The sequence below is a fragment of the Syngnathoides biaculeatus genome, chromosome 7, assembly GCF_019802595.1.
Source record: "Syngnathoides biaculeatus isolate LvHL_M chromosome 7, ASM1980259v1, whole genome shotgun sequence".
In the NCBI taxonomy this organism is placed as follows: domain Eukaryota; kingdom Metazoa; phylum Chordata; class Actinopteri; order Syngnathiformes; family Syngnathidae; genus Syngnathoides; species Syngnathoides biaculeatus.
The window spans coordinates 2,935,680-2,943,652 of NC_084646.1; the positions used below are offsets into that span (position 1 = coordinate 2,935,680).

Below are 7,973 nucleotides of genomic sequence, written 5' to 3' on the forward strand. Positions count from 1 at the left end.
AGTTTTGAGGGGTAATAATTTTCATAGCTACAAAATGGCCGGTTAGCTCAGTCGGTCTAGAGCGTGGTGCTAATAACGCCAAGGTCACGTGTTCGACCCCCGTACGGGCCAGTCAATTTTGCGATGGTACATCGAATCGTCATCGACATTTGATGCCGGAGAGTTTTGATGCATAGTTTTGAGGGGTATTAATGTTGCTAGCTAGTAATTGGCCGGTTAGCTCAGTCGGTCTAGAGCGTGGTGCTAATAACGCCAAGGTCACAGGTTCGACCCCCGTACGGGCCACTTAATTTCGCGACGGTACATTGAAACGTCATTGACATTTGATGCCGGAGAGTTTTGATGCATAGTTTTGAGGGGTACTAATTTTCATAGCTAGTAAATGGCTGGTTCGCTCAGTCGGTCTAGAGCGTGGTGCTAATAACGCCAAGGTCACGGGTTCGACCCCCGTACGGGCCAGACAATTTTGTGATGGTACATCGAATCGTCATCGACATTTGATGCCGGAGAGTTTTGATGCATAGTTTTGAGGGGTACTAATTTTAGTAGCTAGTAAATGGCTGGTTAGCTCAGTCGGTCTAGAGCGTGGTGCTAATAACGCCAAGGTCACGGGTTCGACCCCCGTACGGGTCAGTCAATTTTGCGATGGTACATCGAATCGTCATCGACATTTGATGCCGTAGAATTTAGATGCATAGTTTTGAGGGGTATTAATGTTCTTAGCTAGTAATTGGCCGGTTAGCTCAGTCGGTCTAGAGCGTGGTGCTAATAACGCCAAGGTCACGGGTTCGACCCCCATACGGGCCAGTCAATTTTGCGATGGTACATCGAATCGTCTTCGACATTTGATGCCGTAGAATTTAGATGCATAGTTTTGAGGGGTATTAATGTTCTTAGCTAGTAATTGGCCGGTTAGCTCAGTCGGTCTAGAGCGTGGTGCTAATAACGCCAAGGTCACAGGTTCGACCCCCGTACGGGCCACTTAATTTCGCGACGGTACATTGAAACGTCATCGACATTTGATGCCGGAGAGTTTTGATGCATAGTTTTGAGGGGTACTAATTTTCATTGCTAGTAAATGGCCGGTTAGCTCAGTCGGTCTAGAGCGTGGTGCGAATGACGCCAAGGTCACGTGTTCGACCCCCGTACGGGCCAGTCAATTTTGCGATGGTACATCGAATCGTCATCGACATTTGATGCCGGAGAGTTTTGATGCATAGTTTTGAGGGGTATTAATGTTGCTAGCTAGTAATTGGCCGGTTAGCTCAGTCGGTCTAGAGCGTGGTGCTAATAACGCCAAGGTCACAGGTTCGACCCCCGTACGGGCCACTTAATTTCGCGACGGTACATTGAAAGTCATTGACATTTGATGCCGGAGAGTTTTGATGCATAGTTTTGGGGGTACTACTAATTTTCATAGCTAGTAAATGGCTGGTTCGCTCAGTCGGTCTAGAGCGTGGTGCTAATAACGCCAAGGTCACGGGTTCGACCCCCGTACGGGCCAGACAATTTTGTGATGGTACATCGAATCGTCATCGACATTTGATGCCGGAGAGTTTTGATGCATAGTTGAGGGGTGGTAATTTTAGTAGCTAGTAAATGGCCGGTTAGCTCAGTCGGTCTAGAGCGTGGTGCTAATAACGCCAAGGTCACGGGTTCGACCCCCGTACGGGCCAGTCAATTTTGCGATGGTACATCGAATCGTCATCGACATTTGATGCCGTAGAATTTAGATGCATAGTTTTGAGGGGTATTAATGTTCTTAGCTAGTAATTGGCCGGTTAGCTCAGTCGGTCTAGAGCGTGGTGCTAATAACGCCAAGGTCACGGGTTCGACCCCCATACGGGCCAGTCAATTTTGCGATGGTACATCGAATCGTCATCGACATTTGATGCCGTAGAATTTAGATGCATAGTTTTGAGGGGTATTAATGTTCTTAGCTAGTAATTGGCCGGTTAGCTCAGTTGGTCTAGAGCGTGGTGCTAATAACGCCAAGGTCACAGGTTCGACCCCCGTACGGGCCACTTAATTTCGCGACAGGTACATTGAAACGTCATCGACATTTGATGCCGGAGAGTTTTGATGCATAGTTTTGAGGGGTACTAATTTTCATTGCTAGTAAATGGCCGGTTAGCTCAGTCGGTCTAGAGCGTGGTGCTAATGACGCCAAGGTCACGGGTTCGACCCCCATACGGGCCAGTCAATTTTGCGATGGTACATCGAATCGTCATCGACATTTGATGCCGTAGAATTTAGATGCATAGTTTTGAGGGGTATTAATGTTCTTAGCTAGTAATTGGCCGGTTAGCTCAGTCGGTCTAGAGCGTGGTGCTAATAACGCCAAGGTCACGTGTTCGACCCCCGTACAGGCCAGTCAATTTTGCGATGGTACATCGAATCGTCATCGACATTTGATGCCGTAGAGTTTAGATGCATAGTTTTGAGGGGTAATAATTTTCATAGCTAGAAAATGGCCGGTTAGCTCAGTCGGTCTAGAGCGTGGTGCTAATAACGCCAAGGTCACGGGTTCGACCCCCGTACAGGCCAGTCAATTTTGCGATGGTACATCGAATCGTCAACGACACTTGATGCCGGAGACTTTTGATGCATAGTTTTGAGGGGTATTAATGTTCCTAGCTAGTAAAAGGGAGGTTAGCTCAGTCGGTCTAGAGCGTGGTGCTAATAACGCCAAGGTCATGGGTTCGACCCCCGTACGGGCCAGTCAATTTTGCGATGGTACATCGAATCGTCATCGACATTTGATGCCGTAAAGTTTAGATGCATAGTTTTGAGGGGTAATAATTTTCGTAACTAGAAAATGGCCGGTTAGCTCAGTCGGTCTAGAGCGTGGTGCTAATAACGCCAAGCTCACGGGTTCGACCCCCGTACGGGCCAGTCAATTTTGCGATGGTACGTCATCGACGATTGATGCCGTAGAGTTTAGATGCATAGTTTTGAGGGGTATTAATGTTCTTAGCTAGTAAATGGCTGGTTAGCTCAGTCGGTCTTGAGCGTGATGCTAATAACGCCAAGGTCACGGGTTCGACCCCCGTTCGGCCAGTCCCGTTTGCAATGGTACATCGAAAAGTCATCGACATTTGATGCCGTAGAGTTTAGATGCATAGTTTTGAGGGGTATTAATGTTCTTAGCTAGTAATTGGCCGGTTAGCTCAGTCGGTCTAGAGTGTGGTGCCAATAACGACAAGGTCCCGGGTTTGACCCCCGTGCGGGCAACCCCATTTTACGATGGTAAATGGGGATGTCTGCTTTTGGAGGCATAGATTTTAGACGCATAGTTTTGAGGGGTACTAATATTCTTAGTTAGTAAATGGCCGGTTAGCTCAATCGATTTAGAGCCTGGTGCTAATAACGCTAAGGTCACGGTTTCGACCTTTGTAGGGTCCAGTCAATTTTGCAATGGTACATCGAAATAGTGATATCGACTTTTGGAGTCGTAGATTTTAGATGCACATTTTTGAGCGGTACTAATGTTCTTAGCTAGCAAATAGCTGGTTAGCTCAGTCGGTCTAGAGTGAGGTGCTCATAATGCGAAGGTCACGGGTTCGATTTCGCGATGGTAAATGGTGATGTCCACTCATTGAATCGAAGATTTTAGATGCACAGTTTTGAGGGGGTACTAACGTACTTAGCTAGCAAATGGCCCATTTGCTCAGTCAGTCTAGAGCCTGGTGCTAATTGTGCTAAATTGGCTTCTTTTCTCAATGCTATATTTGGCAGCGTGGCACACGGTTGTTGTGTGCAGGCATCTAAGGGGAAACATCACATTCAGAGAGTCCCATATATGGTCATATACAGTAAACAGTCGTCTTGAGTAAGCGTGCATAACCCCCCCAAAAAAATGAATGAGCACAGGAAGACCCACTTGGGCAGGAAGTGGCAGCTGCTGCCATGGCAACCAAGTGAAACCCAAACCAGCAAGAATTACACCTCGCCGGGCGCTCTTGACGTCACTTCGAGTAGCACTGACTCAAAGGCAGCAGCTGCACGGCACACAAAGCGTGGATGCGCGCACGCACACACACGCACGCAAAAATGACACGAGACAAAAAAAACATTTCTGCCAGCATTGTCCTTTCAACATAATCATTGTGGTGGAAAATCCCCCATATGTTCAGCGAGCATTATGGAGGACAAAGCGCAAGTGACAGTATTAAGAAAATCAGAGTGTATTTCTAAGAAGTGTGACTGATGAATATGCAAATGCGTCCTGCATTAATGCCAAATTAGCAATATGGTCGCTGCACAATTCTGGAGCTTGTTCAGATTAGAGGTGGATGTGTGTGTGCGTTTGTTTTGTTTGTATAGTCGGTGATTAAGGATCTTTAGAGGAACAATTAAATTCAGTGTCTGAAACAACCACCACCAACAACAACGACGACGAGAAACAGCAATAATCACACAAAATATTAGTTTTTAATCGGGTATTTTTGGTGTCAAATGGTTGTCAGCTCTGCCTCCCAGTTCTGAGGTTCTGCATTTGAATCTGACACTCCCAACGCAATTTGGTGACATTTTGGTTTTCTCTCAGGGGTGTCTGGCCAAATTCCCACTTGTGCCAAGTTAGATCCCGTTCGGTCAGTTTCTTAGAGTGACACGTTCTAATGCCAAGGTCATATGTTCGATCCCCGCACAGCCCTTCTCGTTTGGTGACGGTCTTCTTTTTCCTTTCGGTTTGTCCTGATTAAGGGTTCGCCATCTTTCTCCATCTCGGCATATCTCGTGCATCTTCCTCTCTAACACCCGCAGTCTTCATGTCCTCCCTCACAACATTCATCAACCCTTTCTTTGGTCGTCCTCTCCCTCTTTTGCCTGGCAGCGCCATCCTCAGCACCCTTCAACCAATGTATTCACTCTCTCATCTCTGAACAGGTCCAAACCTCTCTAGGTTAGCCCTCTCGAATCTTGACTCCAAAATATCCAACTTTGGTTGTCCCTCTAATGAGCTCATTTCTAATCCTATCCAACCTGCTCACTCCGAGCGAGAACCTCAACATCTTCATTTCTGCCACCTCCAGTTCTGGTTCCTGTGGTCGCTTCAGTGCCACCGTCTCTCGTCCGTACATCACGGCAGGCCTCACTACTGTTTTATGAACTTTGCCCTTTATCCTGGCGGAGACTCTTTTGTCACATAGAACACCGGTCACCTTCCACCAACTGTTCCACCCCGCTTGGACCCGTTTTTTCACTTCCTTACCACACTCTCCATTGCTCCGTATTGTTGACCCCAAGCATTTGAAGTCATCCACCTTCGCCATCGCTTCTGCATGGAGCTTCACTCTTCTCCCCTCCCCCCCTCTCATTCATGCACATATACTCTGTTTTACTTCGAGTTTGGTAACAGTAGTCGTGCTATTTCCGGTCTCACGAGTGAATAACGGACATGAACGACAATGTTGCCTTGGTTACACATCCATGTTTGATGCTCGGCTAACATTGAAAAATGAAATCCCCGAATAATTGGATTCCTGTGAAAATTGACAGCTGACTTCTCAGTTTCCATTTCCATTTGTTTGACACTAGTCTAGAACCCTCCATCTGGATCAGTCGTTCATGCTGGGTTATCCTTAGGTGAGGGTCCGACGAGGGGGAACACCACTGGAAACAAATAGAACATCCCGCATTTAGGTCATGGCTTAAACGGAGAACGGCGGCTCCTTGGACACCTGCGGGGGCCGAAACATTTAACGCGTCCCTGCAATTACCTCAACTGACTGCCGGCAATTGGATGCAGCTGATCCATTTACATCCACCAATGATGCTTGTACTTTGTGCCAAATGGAGACTTTTTCTTCCTTGTCTTTTTTTCCTTTAACACCAATTACCAAAAAAAAAAAAGACTCAAAAGTGTCCGAGAGAAGGAGTCCCTCATGATTTGGCTCATCACTCGGCCTCATTAAAAATCCAACATCCATGCACATTTGAGTCCCTCATTCGTTAGCTGCTTTGTAATTAGGGGTAACGTTAGAATGTGGGGGAGGGCTGGGGGAGGGGCACCTATGGAACCTCATGCAGTTTTAAAACAGATCAAAACTCATTATGGTGAAGCGTCTCTATTTCAACGTTGGGGTTTCAATCCCGGTTCTCCGCAAATTCTCAGGTTTGGTTTACTGATGCTAACCTAAATTCTTGCTTTTGTTGAAATTGCCATTGTATTTTTTAGTTGGATTTTGAAAATTATCATTACATTTTTCTTGTCCAATCAGATTTAATCTAATCTGCTCAAGGCCTTTATAATCAGCAGTGATGATTGACGGACTTTAAAGTAGCAACCGGATTTCAAATGTCTTCACGGGGCTAACTACCTAGCCCTAGCTTGACGTTCGCATTTTTCAGTCCTTTGATTGGCTGGTCAGAGCCTGTCAAGTTCAACTGGGATAACAGCGCTGAAACAAAACATCAGAATCAGCTTTATTGGCCAAGAATGTAAACGACACACGAGGTATTTGTCTCCGGTAGTTGGAGCCGCCACAGTACGACGTACATGTTGAGTAGCCAGAACACAGACAATACTAGGGAGTACCATACTGAGGCGACCAGATGCGTCGGCACCATCATCTGAACATTAATACATTTCATAATTAGCGGCTCTGTCTTAAATTCGACACGTTCTTTTCACGTTAGTAGACTAACGTTGATTCTGAATTGTTTAGCTAAATATTTATTGTGACTGCGCATCCAAATATATACTGTACTGTAATAATGAAAGGACGGGCCGTTGCGCATACCAAATCTTTTGATTGAATTTGAATAATATTTCAAATTTTTGTTGAACCTGAAGAGGGGAAAAAGGTTGGCCATTCCTGCTTTGTATCAAGCTAGTGGAGGAGGGGTCGCGCTAAGGGTAAAGCCATCATTGCCAATCCTATTTAAATTGAGGGGTGAGGGGCAGGGTGACCCGATGTGTGTGTCAAGTGTGTCTTTGGGGGATTATTGCAAATAAGGCACGTGCGAGAAGGGAAGGGTCTTCCGGGAGGCGTGTGTCTCTATGCAAATCTATGCAAATCGATGTAATTGCGGGTTGGGGCTCGCCTCTCAGTTCCACCCGATGACAAACATCTGCCCCGGTGCATTTTCAGACCTCTAATCATGTGGACCCATTTGTCCCACATCCCCCCTCTCATCATCTCCTGTTTTTTTTTTTTTTTTTTTGGGGGGGGGGGGGGGATCTCGACGGTAAATGGACAGGTGCTGTCTTAGAACCTTCATTATGAGTCCTCTGAGAGCCGTACTAAATATAAGAAAATAGTTTGATCCAGGGATCAGTTTAATTATTAGCATTTCTATGCTAAATGCTTTTATGCCTAGAATTACTTGAAAATTCAACCCCAGAAGTCTTGCTTATCATTATAATATATATATATATCAATAGAATAGGCATGCCTATCATGAGTTTTCTTCTTATTTTCCTTTCGGTTTGTCCCGTTAGGGGTCGTCACAGCATGTCATCATTTTCCATCTAAGCCCATCTCGTGTATCTTCCTCTCTCACACCCACTGTCTTCGACATCAACCTTTTCTTTGACTTTGCCCTTCATCCTAGCAGAGACTCTTCTGTCACATAGAACACCAGACACCTTCCACCACTTCCTGACCACCCTCTCCATTGCTAACCCGAACCCTAACATCATAGTCCAAGGGGAATCCAGTCTAATCTCATCTGTCAATTTATCCTTTACTACTGCAAACAAGAAGGGGCTCAGCGCGGATCCCTGATGCAGTCCCACTTCCACTTTAAATTTGTCTGACACATGCCTGTCATGAGTAACCTTGCGCCAACTGTTCCACCCCGCTTGGACCCGTTTCTTCACTTCCTTACCACACTCTCCATTGCTAACCCTAACCCGAACATCATAGTCCAAGGGGAATCCAGTCCAATCTCATCTGTCAGCATATCCATTACTACCGCAAACAGGAAGGGGCTCAGCACGGATCCCTGATGCAGTCCCACCTCCA

General features: G+C 46.2%; 16 non-coding genes across 16 annotated transcripts; all 16 read left to right on the forward strand.

Moving 5' to 3' along the window:
- Positions 1-36: 36 nt before the first annotated feature.
- Positions 37-111, forward strand: trnai-aau (transfer RNA isoleucine (anticodon AAU)). The gene has a single exon. It is a non-coding gene; the product is annotated as a tRNA-Ile (tRNA).
- A 99-nt stretch (positions 112-210) lies between these two features.
- Positions 211-285, forward strand: trnai-aau (transfer RNA isoleucine (anticodon AAU)). Its single transcript has one exon. It is a non-coding gene; the product is annotated as a tRNA-Ile (tRNA).
- Positions 286-384: 99 nt separating this feature from the next.
- On the forward strand, positions 385-459 carry trnai-aau (transfer RNA isoleucine (anticodon AAU)). Its single transcript has one exon. It is a non-coding gene; the product is annotated as a tRNA-Ile (tRNA).
- Positions 460-558: 99 nt separating this feature from the next.
- trnai-aau (transfer RNA isoleucine (anticodon AAU)) lies at positions 559-633 on the forward strand. Its single transcript has one exon. It is a non-coding gene; the product is annotated as a tRNA-Ile (tRNA).
- Positions 634-732: 99 nt separating this feature from the next.
- On the forward strand, positions 733-807 carry trnai-aau (transfer RNA isoleucine (anticodon AAU)). The gene has a single exon. It is a non-coding gene; the product is annotated as a tRNA-Ile (tRNA).
- Positions 808-906: 99 nt separating this feature from the next.
- trnai-aau (transfer RNA isoleucine (anticodon AAU)) lies at positions 907-981 on the forward strand. The gene has a single exon. It is a non-coding gene; the product is annotated as a tRNA-Ile (tRNA).
- A 99-nt stretch (positions 982-1,080) lies between these two features.
- trnai-aau (transfer RNA isoleucine (anticodon AAU)) lies at positions 1,081-1,155 on the forward strand. Its single transcript has one exon. It is a non-coding gene; the product is annotated as a tRNA-Ile (tRNA).
- Positions 1,156-1,254: 99 nt separating this feature from the next.
- Positions 1,255-1,329, forward strand: trnai-aau (transfer RNA isoleucine (anticodon AAU)). The gene has a single exon. It is a non-coding gene; the product is annotated as a tRNA-Ile (tRNA).
- A 100-nt stretch (positions 1,330-1,429) lies between these two features.
- Positions 1,430-1,504, forward strand: trnai-aau (transfer RNA isoleucine (anticodon AAU)). Its single transcript has one exon. It is a non-coding gene; the product is annotated as a tRNA-Ile (tRNA).
- A 97-nt stretch (positions 1,505-1,601) lies between these two features.
- Positions 1,602-1,676, forward strand: trnai-aau (transfer RNA isoleucine (anticodon AAU)). The gene has a single exon. It is a non-coding gene; the product is annotated as a tRNA-Ile (tRNA).
- A 99-nt stretch (positions 1,677-1,775) lies between these two features.
- trnai-aau (transfer RNA isoleucine (anticodon AAU)) lies at positions 1,776-1,850 on the forward strand. The gene has a single exon. It is a non-coding gene; the product is annotated as a tRNA-Ile (tRNA).
- Positions 1,851-1,949: 99 nt separating this feature from the next.
- On the forward strand, positions 1,950-2,024 carry trnai-aau (transfer RNA isoleucine (anticodon AAU)). The gene has a single exon. It is a non-coding gene; the product is annotated as a tRNA-Ile (tRNA).
- A 100-nt stretch (positions 2,025-2,124) lies between these two features.
- Positions 2,125-2,199, forward strand: trnai-aau (transfer RNA isoleucine (anticodon AAU)). Its single transcript has one exon. It is a non-coding gene; the product is annotated as a tRNA-Ile (tRNA).
- Positions 2,200-2,298: 99 nt separating this feature from the next.
- Positions 2,299-2,373, forward strand: trnai-aau (transfer RNA isoleucine (anticodon AAU)). The gene has a single exon. It is a non-coding gene; the product is annotated as a tRNA-Ile (tRNA).
- A 99-nt stretch (positions 2,374-2,472) lies between these two features.
- trnai-aau (transfer RNA isoleucine (anticodon AAU)) lies at positions 2,473-2,547 on the forward strand. Its single transcript has one exon. It is a non-coding gene; the product is annotated as a tRNA-Ile (tRNA).
- A 273-nt stretch (positions 2,548-2,820) lies between these two features.
- Positions 2,821-2,895, forward strand: trnai-aau (transfer RNA isoleucine (anticodon AAU)). Its single transcript has one exon. It is a non-coding gene; the product is annotated as a tRNA-Ile (tRNA).
- The last annotated feature ends 5,078 nt before the right edge of the window (positions 2,896-7,973 follow it).